Source organism: Struthio camelus, chromosome W (assembly GCF_040807025.1).
Source record: "Struthio camelus isolate bStrCam1 chromosome W, bStrCam1.hap1, whole genome shotgun sequence".
NCBI lineage: Eukaryota > Metazoa > Chordata > Aves > Struthioniformes > Struthionidae > Struthio > Struthio camelus.
The window spans coordinates 58178728-58194436 of NC_090981.1; the positions used below are offsets into that span (position 1 = coordinate 58178728).

At 42.1% G+C, this 15709-nt stretch overlaps 1 protein-coding gene across 7 annotated transcripts in view; it reads right to left on the reverse strand.

Annotated features, from left to right (window-relative positions):
• Positions 1-15709, reverse strand: part of LOC104150901 (protein unc-13 homolog B) — a 217833-nt gene that overhangs the window by 107432 nt on the left and 94692 nt on the right. For 2 of the 7 annotated variants that reach the window (XM_068925340.1, XM_068925338.1), the window contains exon 1: positions 8335-9072. The exons of 4 other annotated variants lie outside the window; for them this stretch is intronic. The gene's annotated coding sequence lies outside the window, so the exon portion shown is untranslated. Of the gene's footprint in view, positions 1-8334; positions 9073-15709 lie in introns of those variants that run through there. One more of the 7 variants, XM_068925339.1, reaches the window with a different exon arrangement.

Sequence of the window (15709 nt, forward strand, 5' to 3'; positions counted from 1 at the left end):
AGCAGGCAGAAAGAGGATGTACTATTTGAAGCGTATTACAGCCACCGTCTTGGTTTTGGCCACCTCCACATATTAGGTGTTCTTTGTTGAAGTAATTGCTCCTCACACTTTCTTCTACCTGAGTAAAGCAAACAAATAAAACTCCCAAAATACCTTCCCCTCCCGCCAGCAAAGACCAACCCTGTGACCATTTGGTTTTACTACCATGTTGTCAATTTTCTCTAAATTGAGCTCCTAACAATGGTACTCTGCTTAACTGCTCTTCTGAACACAGAATTTTGACATGAAATATTACGAATTTTATCTCTGTAAGTTTCCTTTCCCTTCAGTCCATTAGCTTCATCCATTCTTGCTTCAAACTGAAGTAGAAATCATATTTAAGTTGGCTTACTACCAGCTATCCAACAGGAATTGCACAAAGTGATGTAAAGTGGCAGGAAGACGGGATGACAGATTTTGAGTGTAAAACCTTTTTGCTGTTTTAATATTTTTATCTTAATATATTGCTACCAAACACTTAAAAATAAAAAATAAAAAAATAACCCCCACACCTTCAAAGCTCCCAAGCTCCCAAGCTAACCTGCAGTTAAACATGCCACACTCAGCATATGTACGAACAGGCTGAGCTGACAGCCTGAAGATTCTGCACGTCACTTCTAGTCCAACAATCAAGATTTTTGCAATAGATCATTTCCCAAATTAAATCCCCACTGTAAAAATATATATAAAAAAAGAATTATGTCACCTAGTTAAGGCTTTCATGTGGCTTCACTGCTGTACTTACTAGCTATATACAATCAGCTTCCTCCAGATAGCCAGGAAACTGAGCCAGACACAGACCAATATAGACCTCCTCCTCCTTGAGCCAAGGTGAGTAGATAACACTTCAATCTTTGACATTCCAGTTTGGACTCAGTGCTGAAACATTTTCTTTCTCATGTTCTTATTTGGTGTAAGACCCATAGCAAGTGCCTTTAATTTTCATTTTTACTATTATCTAGATCTAAAACAATTTTTTTGTTTAAATCCCACAATGCACAAATCTAAGCATCACATGCAACATTCAGCCTAACTTAAATTTCACCAATTGCCTCCAGGATGCACGTTTCTATATAGCTCACAATTGCTTTGCACAGGAAGGTTTACTGCCATGTTGCAAGGAATAGAAAAAGGGCCAGATGGAGTCTGGGGTCTCCTCCAGCTGCTCAAAATTACACTAGAATTATAAACCCAAGGTTCTTTTAACTCCTTCCACATCAGCTCACAATCTCAAAAGCTCAGCACAAAGCTAACCTTGTTCTTGGTTTAACCGTCTTAAGGCTAACGCATGTTGCAGTTTACATCAGGTGTTTTTCTTCTGCTTCCTTCTCACCCTTATTCGAGGCCTGGTAACCTCGGTTCTCCTGACGTGGTCTCTGCCATCCTGAAACCTTCTGCAGATATTGCCACATTTGTCCCAGCAGCATCCACTAGAGAGTGTGGGACAAGGGGCTGAGCCCAACTAAGACGTGTTCTCATGCGAAGCAGAGGACTGAACACCGCAGCAATTCTGCTTGCACTGAATCGAGGCCTTGATCTAAGACTAAGAGCCTTTCCGCCAACTAAGGGCCAGGTCCAGAGGTTACAAAAGCATTGGCCAGGTGCCTCTTTCAGCAGTCAAACAATGATTCCCACTTTCAAAGCATTAATTCAGCTTTTCTGCTCCTTCCTCAACCCCAAGCTACTGCAGTGCAGAAACTCCTTTCCCTAATATATCCTCCAGTTCCACCTGACAGTCATTTATTATGACATTATCAATATTTTGCTTTTAGCAAGTGTTTTCATTCTGGTGAGTATTTTGTTTTCATTGTTGTCATTTCTCTTTGAGGGCAGGGACGGAGAGGCTTTTTGATTTGGAGCAAGCAACACTTGCAAATATCGATTGTTATAATCGGAGCTAGTTAACACGCCACAACAGAGGCTGCATCTGTGCTTCAGGTTTAAGCCCTACTGTCTAGCACCTCGGCTGAAATTACATACCAGATGTGATACATGCCCTTGTGTAGGCTAAATAGTCACTTTACTCAGTCGTAAATGCTAATTTCCCCCAAAATTTCTTTGTTAGCTTCTTAAAGAAAAGACATTTTGATTTTATAAAATTTTCAATCCATAAAGATCTGCCTTTCACATCTTTTTTACCTATACGCTCCTTCACAGAACAGGGCTGACCTAAGAAATATTTGCTCTCTTCTTTCATCACATGCAGTTACCTTTCACTTGAGCAAAGAACTGGTGTTTAATGCTAGAAAAACACTCTCGTGTCAAACTTGAGAAGTGAACCTTCAGAGAGCCAGCACCTGTATTCAGTGGCAGCTGGGCAGAAGAGCTCTGAAGCTGTGCCTCCCTACATGCATTGCTTGAGGATAACACACAGAGAAGTTCATTTCAAATATTTTTCGGCTTATCAAACCCCGAGTGCTAGGAGAAAAGCCTACACACGCCTCTGCAAGGATTCCCTCCGAATACTCAAATGTTCAACACGCTTCCTTCTGCACATGGCTTTCAAGCCACTGGAGGGACTTAATCATCTTTATAGTTTAAAAAAAAAAAATTAATTAATAAAAAAAATCAATTCAGTTGGAATTTATTCTGAGTTCCTTTGTCTTTTGCAACACTCAACAGCAGCAGTTGTTTGTTACGGAGAACGCTTCTTCCTGTCAAACACTTACTCGCAGGACTGCAGCCATTCCAAAGCAGACACTTAAATGCAAACAGTATGTAGCTGTCATTTATACATACATTTTTTCCCCTTAGAGCTCTTCATTATAGAGGAGCAGTTTATCAGAACACAGAAGAAAAGCAGTAACTCGGATCTCAAAAACCAGCAACACCTATCCAGCTCGTTCCAAGAGGGACGAAAATTGTTTCCGCCCAGTATGGGAACAGGGCCAGAGCAGAACATGAGGATGTCAGCTCTGGCTCAGAGCGAGTCTCTCCACCTCTCTGTACAGTGGGGTAAGCAAATGGAAATCTCCATTTTCTCCAGTCAGACACAGAGCTCCAGGTACTCCCACACTTCATACTGTGGGCTGACCTCCCCGTCCCTCCACACCTCCTACCAGGGTCCTTCACTCCTCCTCCCACCCAGGGTTGTGTGGGCGCTCTTGTTCCCTTTGGCTGTTCCAGATCAGGTGCTGTGCAGTTATCTATCCCCTATAAAGGTCTCTTGTTCCTCTGATGTCACCTGTGTCAAGGTCACGGGTTCCTCATGGCACAGAGTCATCAAAATGACAGTAAAAGTAACCAAAAAAAAATCTAGACTTAGATCATTGCTTAAGTCTCTCTCTCTCCCAGGATCAGTTGAGGAGTCATACCAACATGTAACAAGAAATCCAGTCTTTAGAGAGAGAGAGAGAGAGCATTTGCCTCCTGATATCCTGCCAGATACCGCAAACCCTCACATACTACACAAACTTCTGATTGCCTTTTTAGCAGGCATTTGTCTCCAGGAGATCTCAGGGCTTATTTCAGCACAGTCATCTCTGGGTGTGCAGATGGAAGAGCAAGCTACAAAGCTTTCAGTGACATCCCCAGTACTATGTACTGCAACCGCCCCAAAGAAAGCCAGGCTCAAGCTAAGGAACAGTGAGAGCACTCTGGCTTTTCTTAGGGATTTTTTCTTCTTTTTTTTTTTTTTTTTTTTTTTTTTAATTTCCAGGGGAACAAAAACGACATCTTAAGATTTTAGACAGGCGGAAACAGGCAACCTACCACACAGACTGCAGAGATGATCACCTTGCCACTGGCCACATTTCTGAAATATCCTCTTAAAACATGAATAAACAGTTGCATTTCTTTCTGGTATAAAGGTTTGCAATAACAGCAGGCATGCCAATGATAAGCATCAATGGGTGAGAAATAAGAATATGAGAAGTCTCATGAAAAAATAAATTGCAATTATGAAATCTCTGCTCAACAGTTGGGGATCAAACTTCACATTTACAGTGCTCTGGAGAAGGTCAGGCTCTCCACCAGAGAGAGGAAAGTTGGCTGCAACCCACTTGGAGCAGGGTCTTCACTTCTACCAGCCACTGGACAAACGCAACTGAAAAGACAGGCAGCCTTGTGTAGTCCCTTCAGCACTGCCCCAAGCAGCAGTGAGCGGGCTGCAGTCAAGTGGAAGAGTGTCAGGAGAGAGTTTGGCCCCTTTGTGTCCATTAAACCTCTACTAACACGAGATCAGTTTGTCTCTTTACCAGGTATGTGGCTTTCATCACATTAAGGGAGATTCTGAGACATCTTTGCCCCACACCTTCATGTCAGAAGGTACTGGTGCCCTGGTGCAGATGAGATAGTCATCAGCAAAGAGATGCAAAAAATGACTACGACCAAAAGACATTTCACGCAGCCTCTCTGGCTATTGACTCACACCACCATGGCACCGAGTGAAATCTTTCGGACTAGATTACTTTTATAGCATCTTCCATGCCAAGTGGTATTGTGTTACCTGTACTAACAATTACAACAGGAAAAGTAACAAAATGAGTAAAAAAATCATTTTGCTATTGTATAAAGAGTTGTTTAAACATGAAAAATACCATGAAGTAAAATGCAGGACATGGTGGGGAAAAAAGGTTTTGGCATTAACAGAAGACAGAATTCATGGCTAAGGCTGCCATAGCAACATCGCCCCAGCACTCTGCATGCTGAAACATCAGGTCTTCCTGGGAAAGGAATTTTAAACAGGATTTTTAAACACATTAATTGCTAAAAGGATCCTAACAACAAGGCTTGACAGCAACACGAAGAGTTACAACCAGCCTTGCTGACAGTATAACTTCTGGAGGTGAGCATGCTATTCTCTAATTAACAAAATTAGATTTAATTTTGGGTTGGACCACACCTAACCGTGGCATTTATTGCTTGCTTCTTAGAATATGTCTCTTTCTCTTTCCGAGCCTTGTTTCGGGTAATTAACAGAAATTCCAACTTTTGAGTCCTGTTATGAATTATTTGAACAAGAAGATACCTGAGGCTGAGTAAGCCTGGGTGAAAAGCAGCAGGACTAGAGAACAAAATGTATTCTGAAGCATTTGTTCAGCTGAGGACACTTTGGATAAAAGTAAGGTGCAGAAGAGATGCACAGCACTTCACAGGTGGACTATAAAGGAAATACATTCATACTATTGAAAAGAAAGTGGTTATAAAAGGATGAAAATGATTTAAAAACAAAAAATAAAAACAAAAAAAACACATTTGAGCAAAGAAACTATTTCACAGCCCCTTACTTAGTAATCCTGTTCCTGTCCAAGCCTTATCAATCTGTGTTCTTGTTCACATATTGGAGCATAAGCTGCTAAAACTCTAACTGCATCTCAGCCCCACCTGTAAAACTTTCTGAAATCTTCAAGCGCTTCCAATGATGTTTTTCATGTTTCACCTATATCTGCAAACAGATTTGTTTCAATAAAGCAGAGCAGAAGTTGTATCAGAACATGAATGGTGTAATGAACGACAGCCAGCCTCTGTTCCTATCACATTTTACAAAAATACAGTTGAAACCTTTCCAAAGCTGTTTGACGATGAAAAGAGGGAAGAGAACAAAAGGTCAGATTTGCCATACCAGTAACTCTCATGGTGGAAAGTGAGCCGGGGAACTCAGCACATTGGCTGAATGAATTACACACTTACGCATATCTCATGCCACAGGTATTTGCTACCCTTTACACAGGGACATTCAACTGATGCAAAAAAAAAAACACCACCAAGTAATATTTTGCTATATCAGCACGTGACTGATGTAGCTACAAAGTGAAGGAACAGTAAAAAGTACTGACTACGAGGGTTTGAAAAAAAAAACAAAAAACAAAAAAAAAAACACTGAAGTGTTGCCAGGGGATCATCAGCAGCGTAAAAAATTTTGTTGAGAAACTGCCTGAAATTAAATTCACGTAGTTAAAGAGTATTACTATGAGAGATAGCACACAACCTTAACTCCTTACTACCCCCTACAAACTACAACAGACTGAAAAAGTTGCTAAGTGTCTCTCAGCCTTCTGTAAAACAGGACTAACGCTGCTCCCCCCTCCTCACTGGCACCAGCTTTGATAGCACAGATGGAGAAGAATGGAGATATTAGGCCTTTGAAATTAATCGACCCTGAGAGTGGCTAGGCACTAGACAGCCCTGCCCTTCCCAGAGATGTACTCATTCCCTGGGCAGCCACATCCTTTTATCACAGCTTTTCCTGCAAGCTAAAAGGAGCAGCAGCTGGCACCCGTTGCAGTAACACACGAAATCTGCCATTACCTGGTGGCCAAGAAAACAAGGCATGCAGAGACAGGGTTAAAGAAATAAGCTCCCTCTGAGTGGAAAGGCAAGAACAGGCTGAAAGCTGCTGACCATGGCAATGCAGTGACAGGGCTTGTGCATAGCCAGCAGCAAGCTCAGTCTAAGGTACCTACTTAAATCTAAGAATATCCTCCGCTGAGAAACAGCAAAAAGGATAATTGACTGCTGAGAAAAAGGGAAGAAATCGCAGTTTCTTCTATCATTCTTATGCAAAATCACTCCATTCCTCGGCAGCAAGCAGGGAACCCAAGCTGTTAGCAGTTTCAGAGCAAATTGAGAGAGAATGAAGTTCAGCAGCTTCGTTATTTCCAGAGCACTCATGTTAGGTTATATGGGATTTTGTACATGGCTGAATGAATCAGGTATCTCCATTAAATGATTTACTCATGACAAGCTAATGCACTGCAATGTAATCAGCTGACAGCTGCTCTTTAAAGTAGATTTTTCCCACATCAGGATCCTGAAGAACAAGTACTATATTGAATAGATCAGCCAGAGCAAGAACCAACTTTTCTGTTTAAGGGAAACAGCACCAACAACTGAAATATAAGCACTGGGGCACGCTGACAAGTTAGCTGGCCTTGCGATCAGGACTGCAGAAATACGCTTGGCTTTATGGAAAGGTTTCTGCTTGTTCCAGCTACCTCTAACAGGAGAGTAGACGGGCGGCACTGCCAGTACTTCTGCCTTAAATAAGGTTTGCGCGCACTATTATGAAAGCACTGAAGGAGGCTAAGAGCTCTGCCTAGAGTAACAGAAACAGAACATGCTGTACTCTCCCCGACTTGCAATCCAATTTACAACCAGCACTGAAGCAATCATGTGCACTCCCAAGTGCTGCATTTCTGATGAGAGCCACCAGGAAACGCACACTCATCCCTACGATTTTTCTCAAAACTCCAATTGCTCACTGAGGAGGTCTGGAGCTGGTTTTCCAGCTGACAGTGCTTCAACTAACAAGGACAGTCAGAGCCGGGAGTGATAGGCAGCACCCACCAGCCCAACGTGATGCAACTAGGAAATGCAACCTGTGTTGTCAAGAGGCACTGCTAGCATAGCTGGACTGGTGCTGTATCATCTCATTCGCCTGTCTCTGGCCTGTCCTGCACCACTTCAGGGCAGACAGACACTCAGTAGCTTTCAGACAGGAAGGGAAAAGGTAACGTAGGCAGCTGATGGAACAAACGGGCTTTTCCAGCCCGTGCTGCTAAACTGCAGCTCTCTTCAACTAAAATCCTCCTGGGCTAAAACTGAAGCTTTACTTTTGTATGCATCTTCCTTCTTATCTTGAGGGCAGAAAAGCTAAGCATTCTGGATTAAATATTGATGTTTATCCCAGAAACGGTCTCCATTAGCTACCCGCAAAAAAGGAACAAAAACCGAAAAAAATATCGAAACTGTCACACCATCTGCTCTGATTCATGAGCTTGTACAGCATCCTCACTGCTCCTTCATGCCAGTCATTTCATCTCATCAGCTCACAAGCTTCTCAGCACAGGAAATCAGGCCAATGACAAATATTCTGGGTTAAAAAGCAAGCCTGTTTTAAGTGACATTTGAGGAAGAATCAAGCCAGTAATTTAATTACTCTCTAGCTATTTGATTTTCAAGAGATCAAATTTTAATTATTCCAAAATCCTTTTCCCTTCAACTCTTCTTCACACAGCGATTTTGATGTCAAATTCCAACTGAGATACAAATCCTCTTAATATAAAAGTATGTGAAGTAAACAGACACAACCCCAATTATACCAGAAGTAAGACATCTACAACTAGTGTCTAAGGGGTGAATACAAAAACTAAAAAAATAGATTATACAAACGAACATACCAATAGTAGATTGTCTTTGCAAAGCACGTGTTTACATCCAGTAAGCTTCCAATGGAGCTATTACTAAAATAAACACACAAACAGCTCACCCTAAAAATAAAGAAAGAGCAATTCTCCTTGTTTGCTGCCTATTTGTAGTTTATACCTAGTCACTTCGTTCCAATCATTCACTTACCTTTCTGCTCCAAAATAAAATAAAATGTTAAAATGTAAAGGAAATTTATAGAATTAATAGAAAACTACAGAATACAATAGCTTGTTCTCATAGAAAACAGAAGTCCTGAATGATTCCTAATCTTGTTAAAGGTTCATCAGATAATGAACTTTCACTATGGAGATTATCAACATATTCCTGATGTCCCATCTCAGGGGTCGGGAAAAGAGATGGTACAAAGGCACCGAGAGTATCCTGTTCCACAGCAGCACTAGGACGAGAAACCATGTAAAGTTGAAGGCATGTTTTGAAGAAAAAAAAAAAAAAAATGCAAACAGCTGCTAAAAATCCAAAAAGCAAAAAACCGTAGAAGCCAATGAACGTAACCAAAAAATGCAGAAATCCTGTCAGCTTCAAGGAGGATCCCTCAACAGAAATTCTTTTGTTCACCAACGTAATGCATCTTTTCCTTCTCAGGCAGTACCAAGTACAGTTAAAACTTCATCCTTCTCTTCAGTTGTGACTCAACAGAAAATATTGTACTTCAGAGGCAGAGAGAAAGCTGTGCAGCTATTGCTACTTTACTCCTCCTCGTCAGCTGCTTACTGCCTAGATCCTCACACACGCAGCCTCCCTCTTTCGCTCACACACCAACACTCCTCGACTTGAAATGATTCTCCACTTTATTATCCATTCAGAAGGAAATAAGAACTGATGGGACCAATCTGACTAAAGACAAAAAAGCACTCCTTAGGCATCAGGAGAGCAGGCAGCACAGCACAGTGAGCACATCTGCACTGGAAAAACGCTCTGCCTGGCTCCTGGCACCCGGTAGGACTGCGGAGCAGGGGGGGCCGGGAAAAAAGCCCAGGACTAAACAATTAACCCGTTCCAAGAAGATTCTTTGCCCATTTTAGAGATACATATGTATATTTTTATATCTCTGGTTCACCCCCAGACTAACCTGCAAGATTCAGTGATGCCCTTGCGCAAACACATCATATCCAGCTTAAGGAAGACTAGTACCAGCTCTGTTCTAAGTGTGGGGGATTGAACACCCCATTGATCTTGCATTTCCCAAAAATAAAAGTCCTATCATTACATAAAAGAATGACTGCAAAAACATTGCATATAGAATCAGATTCACTCACTTTGAACTGACACTTCTTTCCTTTAAGTATAAAATCAGGGCAGCAGCAGACGCCAGCCCTGTAAAAAGTGCCTAAATTAAAGCCGCTTCTTATCTGCACCACAAGCTGCCCCTGGGGCATCCAAAGGACTGCTGCTAAGAAAGTCCTCCTGGCCAGTTGGTCTGCATCACATCCCCTTTTTCACAAATGCTCCCTTCATCCTACTGGTGGGCTGCCCTTCTTCATGTACCCAACACAAGCACCCACTTCTTTCCCAAAGGCTATTTCACAGCTGCACCAGCACTGAAGGCATTATACAGGAGCTGTGCACGTTGTCTGGTTTTGCTCAAGGACAATTCACTGCATCTTTCAAAACAAAGTCTTTTTAGTGTGCGGTGGAACTTTTAAGAGGCCTGTGTGACTTAGCTATAGAAATGCCACTGTCTTCCCACCTACTCAAGTACCTCCTACCTCCTTGTGAGCCAGCCTTGCTGACAATGACGCTTGCTTCCCCCCTCCCAAATCTCTTACCTACACCAAAGCCAACTTTTATTCACCACTACCTCCACAAACATCGCCGTGCTCCCAGCCTTGCCCTCACTGCATGGGATATTCTCCTGACAGCTTCTACCGACAGCTTCTTCCCAGCACCCGTCTACCTCAGTGAAGCATCAGCTGATGATGGTCAGGCTGGTGTCCCCGTCAGCTCATTTGTTCGATGGATATAAGCACAAGTTTTGCTTACAGGTAGACTAATGCCACGGGTCACAATACTTTGTCTTAGCAGCAATACTGGTGAACAGTACCCTCTGCCCTTTCCATGTGCAGCCACAGCACTGCCCCTTTCAGCCAGGCACAGAAATCAGGCAGCCAACTTCATTTCAGATCCCCATAAGTCTGGAGGACCACCATGGTCACTCATTTCCTCCATCTTCCAGAAGCCTCTCCTTCTCTTTGCTCTTTCCTTTGGTGCAGGGCCAAGAACCATAGGTCAGATTTTCAGAGCTGCTTTAGCTTTAAACACTCTTAAGAGTCTAACCCTGAGCTTCTCATTATATGTTTGCATCATGCCAGGACAGGAAGGCTGCTATCCAACTGAGGGCACCGAGTTCCACTGCAGTAGAAACGATTACTACTAAACACACCAATTACAGCACTTTAGCTCAGAGCCAAAGCTCTAAATCAAATTCATTCACATAAGGATGAAGACTGCCCAACTAAGAAAATAAAATGCAATCCAGGATTTGTGTGGCATTTAGTAACTTCAAAGTTCTGCATACAAATAAGACAAAAAGGACCTTCTTCAGTGATCTCTTTCACAGCATTCAAAAAGAAAAGTATCAGTTAGACAACCCTTTCTTGCTGGCATTAACAATCTAGAGCACCTGAAGTACCCATTAGACAGCCTCCTAGGCTTTTACGTGCCTTCCCTCTTTTCCAGAGACCCTCTTACAAGTGGAGCCAATGCCATATTGATATTGCTGCCTCTGCCCCTGTCCTTCATATTTCTTCTGTTCCTGGTCTTCTTCCCTCCCTGCAGTACATTCAAGTCAAAAACGCACTAGGGCCAAACACAATCCTCCAGCCAGGGCTCTTGAGATCCAAAACAGACTACGCAGGTTTCCAAGCACTACCACATAAAATCCCAATACTTTCATGACTGCCTTATAAGAGCAGAAAAAAAAAAAAACCCATGGAAAAAGTGAGCAGATCTCATTAGACAAGGAGACAGGAGACACTGCTAACCGAGGTCGTGAGCAGTGAAGCACTGGTCACGGCCCTTACGACAGCTCAAAGAGCTGGAGAGGAAAATGTGGCTATAAAAAGACAAAACAGGTGCTCTCAGAAGCAAGCAGGACTGTTCCTTTCAATTACTTAAAATCTCTTATCTAACACATGGGAGATTGTTTGCTTATTGGTTCAGGCTCTGTTTTTCAGGGCTCTAATTTTTGGAAATAATGAAAATAATTCAGGATTGGAAAAAATACGTGCAACTCACATCTAAGTAAAAAGCCTATGAGAAAGAATGTGTTTTACCTTAAGGCTCAGACTGCTAAGTGATTTGTCTTCTACTAGAGAAATAAAACTTCCACTTAAAAATTTAAATACTTCTTACTGTGATTTTTTAATTTGCCAACAGATTTTAATTTTAGGTTGAGCCAGTAGGGAATTAGTAAAACCAGTAAAACCAGGCTCAACTATATAGGCCAAGTGCTTTGATGTCTGTGAGGTATACACTACCCTTCTTTCTTTTTTAATCCTCATCATCTTTCTATTTCATTCCAGCTTCCTGTAAAGTACCAAATTACTGATTACATTGTGTAAGTAAGCAGTTTCTCCATGAGCATGAGTGGATTAACCAAAGGAAAAAGAGCAAGCTTCAAGCATATTTCCTCCTCCTCCCAGACTCTTACACCTTTCTTCCTCCAGGAAAACAAGCAAGAACATTTCTAGCCCCAGATGCTGGGAAAATAAAAAATGTGGCGCTTAAGTAAATGCAGGATAAAATATTACGTACAGAGTTGGAACAAAGGGAGAAGAAAGGAGAAGTCAATGCAGATAGCCCATCTAAAACATCAGGGATAAATTCTGTCCAACTTGCACCCATCTCACAAATAGCCTCAGACATCTCTGACCCAAGAACTCTCTAAAATAAACCACTTTTCTTCCGTAAAGCAAACAAAAAAGGAGCATCATTTATTGAAAATGAAGCTGCCTACTGCATTTCCCCAAAGAGAGAGAGAGAGCGCGCGCTTGGTGAGGTAGTCTGGGGTCAGAGCTGTTTTGGACCACGGAAGTTCAAATATACAGTGTAATGGCTGTCAATCGGTTCAGTAGTGAAAACAATTCACTATCTTCTTCACAGCCACAAGAAAATCAAACCAAAAGTCTAAAGACTGAAGTATTAATGTAAAAACAGTGGTTCTCCAGTGTTTGACAACTGTCCTCAGTGCGTGCACTCTGAGGTCATATGGATCACCACAATATAGCCAGTGATGCTAAGATAAGTTTGGAAGAGAAGAGACAGTAATATTCCAAGTCATTTAAAATTAGCCTACCAATGCTATTTCTGTCATCATAGCCACTCTGTAGTTCCACAACACACATCACATTAAATACATCTTTAAGATATTGCCTTCAGATGAAAGAATAAGTTTAAGTTTCATGAAGGTGTCACACAAAGCACTGATCCTTTCTTTCCCACTTAGGAAAGAAGTAAGGCTAGGTGCAAGGACAATCTGCAAGCTCGAAAGGGAACAACGACACAGATCCCTTCTATAGCACCCTGCTCGAAAGCAATAATTACTAACTATTGGCCTTGAAACCCCTGAAGAGAAGGAAGGAGACATGACCTTCCTTAATACCAAAAGAGTTTCCCCTCCTTTAAAGGGGATTTTCCTCATATAAAACAGGAAGGTAAACTATTTGGCTTATAGGAAGACAACAATAGCAGCTCTGGCACATGAAAATCTGCTAGAGATTAGAGGCATTAGGACTGTTTACCTTCAAAGGAGAGAGAAAGGTAGGCAGTGTAAGTCTACCTGCCATGAATAAGTGAGACCCACAGTGCTGTTTGACTTCTTGTTGATGGACCAAAGGTGTTTAGACTCCTTATTGTTACTTTATTTGAATGCAAAGATGTCTACCAAAACCTGGGAGATGAATGTTTCTAAACTAGTAGAAGGAAAGACTTTCACATAGTCTGGAAATAAAGGATATTTCCAGGGTGAAGAATAAAGCAAAATTCAAGCCGTGGAATTTTTATAAGGTTAATGAAAGCCTAGAGTTAAAATAGCACTAACATCTTTGCAAGGCTACGAATCCTTGTGCTTCACAGCTTAGGCTAGTTTTTATGAGGCAGGGATAGAAAGGACTTCCGAGCTGCCTGCGATGAGTCCTCAACACCTCCCTCTGAGGCGGCTGCTGCCACATCAGCCAAAAACTTCTCCTGGGGCTAAAACGGATCTGGGAATTCTTGTGATGTAAAGACCTTAAAGGCAGTTTTGTTCATAAAGCTAGTGAATGTGAAAGGCTCACATTAAAACTCTCCTCCACTTGATTTGTTCACAGTCATCAGCGTCACTTGCAAGGACAGGCATAGCCTTTCCTGACAAAATATCCCAAACCGCCCTTTTAATAACACAAGCTAAACCTCCTCCCCTCCTTGTTTTCATGCTGATGTTTACACCCATGACTTTTGGTAGATAAAACCAAATACTATCAGTTCTGAAATCCAGTGTTTCATAGAAAAGGCTATTTTATTCCTCACCCAGTAAGTCCCAGTCATCCCAGGGCACAAACTAGCCTCATTTCCCAGACACTGGGCTCTTTTCAGAAGCTGCTCCTGAGCCAAAGCCACCCCACGTGTCACATCCCGCACCAGCCTTCAAAGTGAGGGTCAGATTTGGAGAGCAAAGCTGTTCCAGGTGGCAAGCTCTGGGGTGACACATTATTTCCTTGTGCCCCAGGAATGACTGGCACCAAAACCTTTCTTAGATGTGCACCTGAGAACAGCTGAATGCCTTCAGAGGCCCTTACAAATCTTCTACATTGTCCTCTAGAACTCAGCTGACTAAAATTTTTACCAACTGGGTGCTCCTATTCCAGGAACAACTATCAAACTGGCTTTTAAATTTCAGTCAGCTTAAATAACTCAAATTAACAGGCAGTAAAGGAAGTATTTATTGCAGAGAAAACTCTCCCTCTGCTGCTTCCTCTTTCAAATTACATCTCTCTCTCTCTCTCTCTCTCTCTCTCTCTCCCCCCTTACGGCATTCAAAACATAAGAATGTGATATTTCATGAGATTAGAAAATTACAATCAAAATGTCTTAATTGCACATCTAATTAAATAATCAACCTCATTAAAACAGAAACTCATCTGAGCCCAGACGTGCTGGAGGTGGAGGGGGGAGGGGGAAGGAATTACACTCACACTTAGAGCTATAACTGCTTTTTTTTGATCAAGAAACCTGAGAAGTAAAAGTCGCAGGTGCTCTGAAATATATAGGCATCAGGTAGACATAATAGCCTTCAGACACAAACCAGTGGAGGCAAGGACAAGTGTAGCAAACTATTCAGCATTTCTATTGTAAGCACAGATAACACAGATAAAGACATAACGTGCTTAACTTGCAGCAGTGGAAAAGCCAGGTTAGACATCTGGAAAAGCTTTTAGCGATAAGTCTAAGTGAGCATGGATTGTCTAAGGAGGCTACAAAATCTCCCTCCCAGAAGCTTTTAAAAAGATGGAGTACTTGCATTTTTCAGAGCTGCTTTTGAGGAAGATGGATGGGTCTAGTTAATCTCCTCACAGACTGCCCAGGCCTCAACTCTATTGCTCCTTACCTATGTTATTCCAGAACCTCTCTCAACTAGGAAACTACATAATAACATCAATGCCAGCTAACAGGCATCAACATGTCTTAATGACTTTGCACGTAGTCTAGGTAGGCTATTAGAGACCCTGGTGTTAGCTGAGCATCATCACCCCTTGCGGATCATTTCTCTAGAGATAAAAGACGAAAGTGTATTAGTCCCTACGGATGGTCTGCATGGCAGTTCAGCTGTCCACAATACAATGGCTTAAACCAACACTATAGAGCTTGCTTTCCCACTTGAGCATAACAGGGAGAACAGGTAAACGGTCTCTGACAAACCTGTTTGCGTGTTCTGTAGAAAGGTAGGAATAACACCAAGATTTAGCTACAGGAAGTCGGCTCCTTTCTCTGCACCAAATTTTGCAGCCAACAGTCTCGGCACCTAACTCTTCCTCAGGATTCAGGTACCCTACGTTGTCTATTTTCATCCGGTCTAAATCAGCACTGTCGGGATACGATACTGTGCTCATCTCCCACTGCATGCCCTCAGGATAAAGGGGCTGTGTGTCCCTCAAACCTGCTCAGAGTTGATTTTCTTGCCCTGGATAACAGTTCAGTTACCACCTAGAGCCAAAAAAGTGGTTTTGAGTTCTTCCTTCCCAGAACATTAATTCACCCTCCAGATTTTCATTTTATTTTGCCCTACATGACTGTATCCTACAGAGTGGTACTCTGTACGGACCTCAAGACTATTCATAGGCTTGGAGGTAAGCCCCTTTCTCAGCAAGAACAGAGTATGTCCTACTGCTCAACAAACAAGAAACCACTCAGTATTTTTTGTGTTGTTCAATGAATGGCCCCATGCATTATTTACTGCATTGCAGCCAAGCCCTGTCATAACAAACAGAACCATTGTTACACACAGCGGGTTAGGAAGCGTTCCTTG